Consider the following 8,178-nt stretch of genomic DNA (forward strand, 5'->3'; position numbering starts at 1 on the left):
TAAATTCACCAAGAGACAGAATAGCTCAATGGATAAATTCCAACTGTATGCTGTCTATAAGAGATCCATTTTTTAACAGCACACATTGGCTGAAAACGAAGGGATAGAAAAAATGTATCATGCAAATAGCAACAAAAAGTAGAAACAAAAAAAGTAGGAATGGCTATACTTCTATAAAAAAAACAAAAACAAAGTCAAAGCTATCACAAGAAACAAATTATCATTACATAAGAAAATGATCAGTTCAACAGGCATTATGACAAATACAGATGCACCCAAAATTAGAGCGCCTTTAGATCTGAAGGGAGAGACAGCAATACAGCAGTAGCAAGCTTCAATACCCCAAAAACAATCATGCACAGAGTGTTTGGACAGAGGATCAATAAGGTAAAAGATTTAAACTAGACCATAGACAAAGACACCTCATAGACACATAATGAACATCCCACTCAATAGCAGAACACACATTCTTCAAGTGCAAATGGTACACTTTCCAGGTTAGATCACGTGCTAGGTCACAAGTCTTAACATATTTAAGATTAAGATTAAAGTCATTTCAAGTATCTTTTCCAACCACAATCAAGTAAGACTTGAAAAAAGATAACTTTACAAATACATGGAAATTAGACTATACACTCATGAACAGCCTTTGGGTCAAATAAAAAGAAATTAGAATGTATCTGAAGATCAATGAAAACAAAATACAACCTTTCCAAATATAGAAACAATATGCAAATAGCAACAATACTAAAAGGTAAGCAATACTAAATACTAAAAGAGAAGTTAATACTGATAAATACCTAAACCAGTTAACAACTTATCACAAACAACTAATATTGCACCTCAAGGAACTAGAACAAGCTAAGTCCAAAATTAGAAGAAAAGATTAAAGCAGAAATAAACTAGAGAATATAAAAATTGACAGGAGTTGGCTTTTTGAAACTCAAAATTCATTATGCTTTAGCTAGATTAAGGGGGAGGGGAGACTAAATCAGAAATGGAAGAGGAAACATTATAAATGATGCCACAGAAGATCTTAAGAGATTATAAGTAATTAAACACCAACAAATTGGAAAGTCTCCAAGAAATTGATAAATTCCTAGAAACCTAGGATCCTAAATCAAAGGGGAAAAAGGACTGATGAGATCAAATAATGAAATTTAATCAGGAATCAAAATCCTTCCGACAACAAAAAAGTCATACTGATTCATAAGTGAATCTTACAAAAACTTAATCCTCCTCAAGCCCTTCCAAAATACATTTAGGGAAAAGAAAAAAAAAAAAAAAAAGGAACAATCAACCTCTGAGGCCAGCACCATCCTGATACCAAAACCCAATGAAGACACAAGAAAAGATAGACTCATAAGCTAATATGCTTATTAATTAATGCAGAACTCTTCAGCAAAATATTAGCAAACCAAGCTCAGGAGCACATAGAATCCTGAGTCATACACCATGAAAGTGAGATATATTCCTGAGATGCAAGATTACTTCAACATACAGAAGTCAATAAAGTGGATATATCACATTAACCAAATGAGTAACACTCACATGACCATCTCAATGGATACAGAAAGAAGCATTCGACAAAATTTCACACCTGTTTATGACAAAAACTCAACAGATTAGGTCGAGAAGGAATTTATCTTGATACAATAAAGATGACATAGGAAATCCTACAGATAATGTCCTACTCCATGGTGAAAAATCTGAAAGCTTTTCCTCTAAGATCTGTAACAAGTCAAGGGTATCCACAATTACTACTTCTATTTAATCTAGTACTAGAAGTCCTACCCACTGCATTTAAACAAGAAGGAAGTTTTATTTTTCTTTCTGACTTGCATTTTATCTGAGGACATACATTACAGAGGACATAACCTTATACTTAGAGACCCCTAAACACATCACAAAAAAATATTAGAAAACAAATGCAGCAAAGTTGCAGAATACGGAAAAAAAAAAATCCGTGTACAAGAATCAGCTGCTTTTCTGTACACTAACAGTGAATTACCCAAAAAGGAAGTTAAGAAAGCAATCCCACTCACCTTGGCATCACAAAAAATAAATTGCTTAAGAATAAACTTAACCAAGGACATGAATATGAAATACTCCTAGAAGAAATAAAGCAGACACAAAAAAGTAGAAAACCTTCATGAATATAGATTGGCAAAGTACTGTTAAAATAACCATTCTACCCCAAGTGACCTACAGGTTCAACATGATCTCTATAAAAATCCCAAATCAGGTTTTACAGAAATAAAAAACACAGTCCTAAAATTCATATGTAACTGCAAAAGATTCTGAAGGGCTAGAGCAATCTTGAGTAAGAACAAAGCTGGAGGCATCACCCTTCCTGATTTTAAAGCAGATTACAAAGCCACAGTAATCCAAACAGTATGGTACTGGCATAAAGACAGACACACAGATTAACAGAATGGAAAGCTCAGAAATAAACCAATAAACCCCACATACAGGATAATATTTGCCAAGGGTACCAAGAATCTACATTGGAAAAGTATGGTCTCCACACCATACAAAAACTGCACAACCACACACAAAAGAGTAACATGAACCCTTATCTCCACACACACACGCGCGCGCGCATGCACCTCAACAACTCCAAATGGATACAATGGAAATGGACATTAAGTCTTTTTTTTTGTTCATTCTAATGTTTATTTTTGAGAGCATGCGCACATGAGCAAGCATGTGCACAAGCATGAGTAGGGAAGCGGGGGAGAAAGAAACAGAAGACACTGAGCTGTCAACACAGAGCCTGACACAGGGCTTGAACCCACAAACTGGGAGATCATGACCTGAGCCAAAGTTAGATGCCTAACCAACTGAACCACCCAGGTGCCCATACAAACATAGTTTTAAGCAGAAGACTAAATATGTTAGAAGAAAAAAAATATAGAGTAGCAAGGCTTTCTGGACATTGCTTTGGCAATAATTTTTTGGCTAGGACACCAAGATCAGAAATAGACAAGTGGGATTATGTCAAAATAAAAAGTTTCTCTACCCTCTAACAAAAAAAATTTTTTTTTAATTTAAAAAACAAAAACACACACACAAGAAAAACCCCACAAAAATGTCCTACCACAATACACAAAACAGTCAATCTACAGAACGGGAGAAAATATTCAAGTCATATCTACAAAAGGGTTAATGTCTAAAACAAAGAATTCATACAATAGCCCAATTAAAAAATGGATAGAGGAACTGAACACACATTTCTCCAAAGAGGATACATAAATGGCCAATAAATGTGAAAAGGTGGTCAACATCACTAATCAGGGAAATGCAAATCAAAACCACAATGAGCTACCACCTCATACTTTTCAGGATGATGATCAAAAAAATTCAAACAAGGAGGGGGCAAGATGGCGGAGAAGTAAGGAGCTCCGTACTTGCACTCGCGCCCATACATCACACAGAAAAGATCTGAAGCCATTGGAAACCTTACGAAACCTGAGAGATTGGGAGACAAAGGACGCAGAATCCACTGAGAGAGGCTTCTAACGTGAGTGCGGACCGGGGAAGATAAAATCGGGCTGGGATCGGAGACTCCAGGGTNAACAAAAAAAGTTTTAGCAAGGATATGGAAAAAAGAGAACTCTTGTACACTGTCAGACAGAATGTAAATCGATGCAGTCATTTTGTAAGACAGTATAGAGTTTCAAAACACTCAAGACAGATACCGCACTATCCAGCAATCCCACTTCCGTAGATCTATATCCAAAGGAACGTTAATCAAAATCTCAAGGCCACAGCTGCACCGTGTTTGTCCTAGCATTGTTCACAATAGCTGAAACAAGGAAGCGATCTAAAGGACAGGTAATGAACAAATAAGGTATGGTAAATACACACTTGAAATATTGCTCAGCCCTTAAAAAGGAAATCTTAACATTCGTGACAACACAGATGCACAGGTAGAACGTTACACCAAGTGAGAGAAGCTATAAACGGAAAGACAGAATACTACTCCTGCTAAAGCTACAATGGCCAAACTCCTAGAAGCAGAGACTAGGATTCTGGTTGCCAAGGCCCAGGGGAAAAGGGAAAAAAAGTAGAGGTCGAAGAGTACAAAGTTTCAGTTATAAAAGATGTGAAAATCCCGAAGATCTATTGTACAGCATGATGACTAGAGTCAATACTGTATTGTAGACTTGAAAATTTGCTAAGAGGATAGACAGCTCATAAGTGTTCTAGAAAAATAGAGTGGGAAGAAACTTTCAAAGGTGAAGGACAACACATTTATGGCCTAGATTGTGATAATTTCACAGATGCAGATGTATCTTCAAGCTCAATTATATATATTATGGTTTCTTCCAGTCAAAGAAAAAAGGAAACAAGGAAGGAAAATAATGGGAGAATAGGGGGTCAGAGGATAGCAGGAAGCTAGACCATGTAGGCCTGGAGATCTACTTCACTCTAAGAGACTGAGAAACTTCTCTACTTACGTAATTAGCTACTTAGGGATCTATCCATCCATCCATCTACATATTGATCCTATATATTGTCGATCATCCAATCTTTATCCATATATTACTACGAGGTGACCTGTGCTGTGATACTGGGGTCTGGCCATAGTTTTCCTACTAGATTGAGATTCTTGATAGTAAGGGATGTGTACTCACATCTTTAATTCCATGGAATGCCTGACAACATTTCAAGCTGTCAGTAAAGGAATAGGTGCACAAACACATGGGCATTAACACAAAAATCTTATTCCTTGTATATTTTTAATGTAATTGCCTTGCTACTATGGTTCTTGGGATACAAGAGTATATAGTGTGTGACCCAGGGTAGAAGCAAAGGATTAGGAGAACCTTATAAGTACTATTGCTAGCCTGAGGCCCTCACAAAATTCATCACCTAGGATGTGTGTGGATAATCCAGACACTCCTATTTCTACCTCTTTCTACATATTCCTGAACATTGAAATCTGGAAGCTTTTGCCTTAAGAGCAACAATGACAAGCACAGATGACAGTTTTTCTTAGCCTCTATGCTTAAATATGAAAAATAAGCTCAATGGTGGGGTGCATGGTAACTACCTAGATTTCCAGCCAGCTAGTCCAGTTCTCATTCATGCTAAAAAAAAAACAAAAAAAAACTATGCTGAAAATCCATGCAGGGATTTGAGCTGGATGAGAGAAAATTCCACAAAATAGATTGTGTGGCCCAGGAGAAATCAATATGGCTTTATTTACTTTACGGGAGGCGACTCTCAAGCACAGCAGTTACATGATGTGTGAAGAGGTTTTTTTTCCTGAGTTTCATGAACTTCCTTCTAGAAAGTAGGCATACAAATTACCCTGATAGCCAAAAAAGACACCAAAGGCCCCAAAAATGCCCTGAGGGCATCAAATGGACATACATTAGTTTGTTGCATAGCTGAAGGATTAACAAAATAGAGGAGATGAGCTTTTAGAATTCTACCGATGATCTCACAATACTACAGCCATTCTCTAAGAACAATTCCTCCTTGAACAGTCTGACTTGACTAAGCCAGGACTCCATACAGAAGGTACAAATAGATTTCCTGGGAGTTCATTCTGTTTCCCTACAGAAATTGCTCTAAAACTTGAATGTCCTTCAAGCTCTTTTCTGGATGGTAACACAGTACCGGGCCGGGGGGGGCGCTAGTATTTGCCATGAATTTTGAAAAGAATGATCAGGCTTTCGATAACAGATATTTGAGCGCACACACAGACTCTACTTTATCCCAAGCCTGATTCAAAATTCAGGCTGTGAGGGCAGATAAGAGTGTGTGTGATTTTTTTTAAGACTCTCAACTTTGAAATGAGGTGATTTCATGCTTTTAAATCACAGAGAGAGAGCTTTGTAAGCAATTCCCACACAGCAGTCTCTGCCAGATCTTCAGAGATTGACTTCTTTCCTGGCTGGAAAAGGTCTGTGGAACAATAGTGGGAGTTAATTTTTCTCCTCAGTCAATTCTTCCTTTTAACAATGGATGCAGCAAGCTGCATTTGATCACGTTGAAATGGTGGGTCACAAATCCACGTGGACTAGATCTCATAGGGTTTCCCAAACCAGAGTTTTTGCTGTGCCCTTCAATGTCTCTTGTAGGGTCACAGGTTTTCGTCGTCATGCAGATTTATTTCGTGTCTAAGTGGATTGTTTTTCCTGCTGAAGTGTACTCGCCCCAGAAAATGAAAAGACTATCGCTGAGTATTTTGGTTATTTTTGTGTTCATGTTTTTCTACTGCAGCTTCCCGGGAGCCTAAGTTATTATTGAAACAATCCAGTTTCATGTGCCTCCAGACCGCTGTTCTTTCCACAGGTCTCTCACAGAACAGCATATGGAGGGAGAGAGTCACGGAGGGGTTCCAGGGCCAAAGTCTGTGCCTTCCTTACAACTAAGTGTGGTTTTGTCTTTTCATTTTTAATTGCTCGCTCACGTAGGTCTCCAGAGCCTAGCATCTGTCCCTCTTTGAAGTGTTTACTGTATTTTGCTTCGTTCCTTCTTCCCATTCCGCTTCGACTTTCTTCCCCGCCCCTAGAATATTAATTCTTTGAGGGTCTTAAACACCCTTGCACCTTTCTCAAAATATAGCTTGATGCCTGGCAAACGACCCCTATGAATGGGCTAAAACCAAACCGACAAAGAAGGAATAAATGAATGAATGAATGATGGCATCCATCTTTCCTCACGTTGTGCAGCCAATGCTATTTTGTCAATGATTTTTCTTTGCCAGCAACAGCTGTCCTTGCTGACTAAAGAAAACCCCCCCTTTTTTATCTGTCCCCTCAGATTGCCACCTGAACTCAATGTTCCTGGGCTAATTAGGGCTTATTGCTCATCTAATCCTAATGATTAAAGAGAGCTGTTCTCAACCTGATGTATCAGAATCATCTGGAGGGCTAAAAAAAAAGAAAAAAGAAAAAGAAAAAAAAGAGGGTGGCAGGACCTCATTCTCAGTTTCTTATCCAGCAGGTCTGAGGTGGGGCCCCAGAATCTGTTTTTCCAATAAGCTCACAGGTAATGCTCTTGACGCTGGTCCAGGAACTACACTTTGGGAACCACTGGATTAGCCGATCACCTAGGGAATTTCTGTGCCCAATTTTCTCTTAATTTTTAGGAATAGAGTCAGAAAAGGGGAGTAGGGCCAATAAACATTTTTAGTCTTCTGGTTGGAAAGTCTAAAGTCTTCATGGACTACACTGGCAACTTGGAGGGAAGATATGCACCAACTAGGGTTCATCTTGCCAAGTTCCAAATGCAGGGATCATCAAGACACAGGCAAAAGCAGAGAGCACGGTGTCTGGGTAGCTAAGGTTGCCAGCAATTTCTCAACAAGCAGGGGCACACTGCACCCCCACCCTTGCTGCTTGCTAAGTCACTTATTTTTAGAGTCTATGATTCAACAAGTTTAATGTTACTTCTACAGAGGTACATGGATTATGTTTGCCCCCCAAATTTTTACTTAGTTGAAATTTACCTTTGAAGTGATTAATGAAAAAACTGAAAAATCGTTCAGATGATTTTAAAGATGAGGCACTCTGGAAGCCTGACATCCAACTAGCAATGGATTTATATACATAAGTTTAGAAGTAAATATAGAAGACCATAAAATTCACTTAGGACATCCTGGGATATTGAGTGATACCTAGATAATACTTCCTAATACATATATTATAAATTCATGGTAAAATAGTTATTAAGGGACAATAAACAAGTCTTGAAAAAATTAAAACTAAGATTTACTGTCAAGCATTATCCCAAAGCGGAGTTATTTTCACCACTAAAAGGCTGACACCTGTGCATTGGAGGCTGAAATTAGTGATAACTAGATAGAAAGTTAATGAAATAAAAGGAGACTTTCATTAAACTCCAGGTGTATCAATTAGTGATAGCAATTGGGTATGAGCAACAACCATTTGACAAAATGGACTTAAACAGGATTCATTTTTCCTCCTATCACAGAAGTCTAGAGATGGGGAATTGTCGGTTTAATTAATAAAAGCATAAGGAAAACAGAAATTAACCTGAAAGAAGATAACGGAACTGACAAATTCAAAGGCTGATTCCTTTAAATTCTTAATGTAACAAACAAAAGTCCTGAGAGTCTGATTCAGGAAACGTGAAATCCAGAAAATAGTAGAGGGACACAGGCTCTGGCCCCACCCCTCCCTATCTGCCCCCCCCCCC

This window comes from Crocuta crocuta, unplaced genomic scaffold (assembly GCF_008692635.1).
Source record: "Crocuta crocuta isolate KB4526 unplaced genomic scaffold, BGI_CrCroc_1.0 scaffold279, whole genome shotgun sequence".
NCBI classification, from domain to species: Eukaryota; Metazoa; Chordata; class Mammalia; order Carnivora; family Hyaenidae; genus Crocuta; species Crocuta crocuta.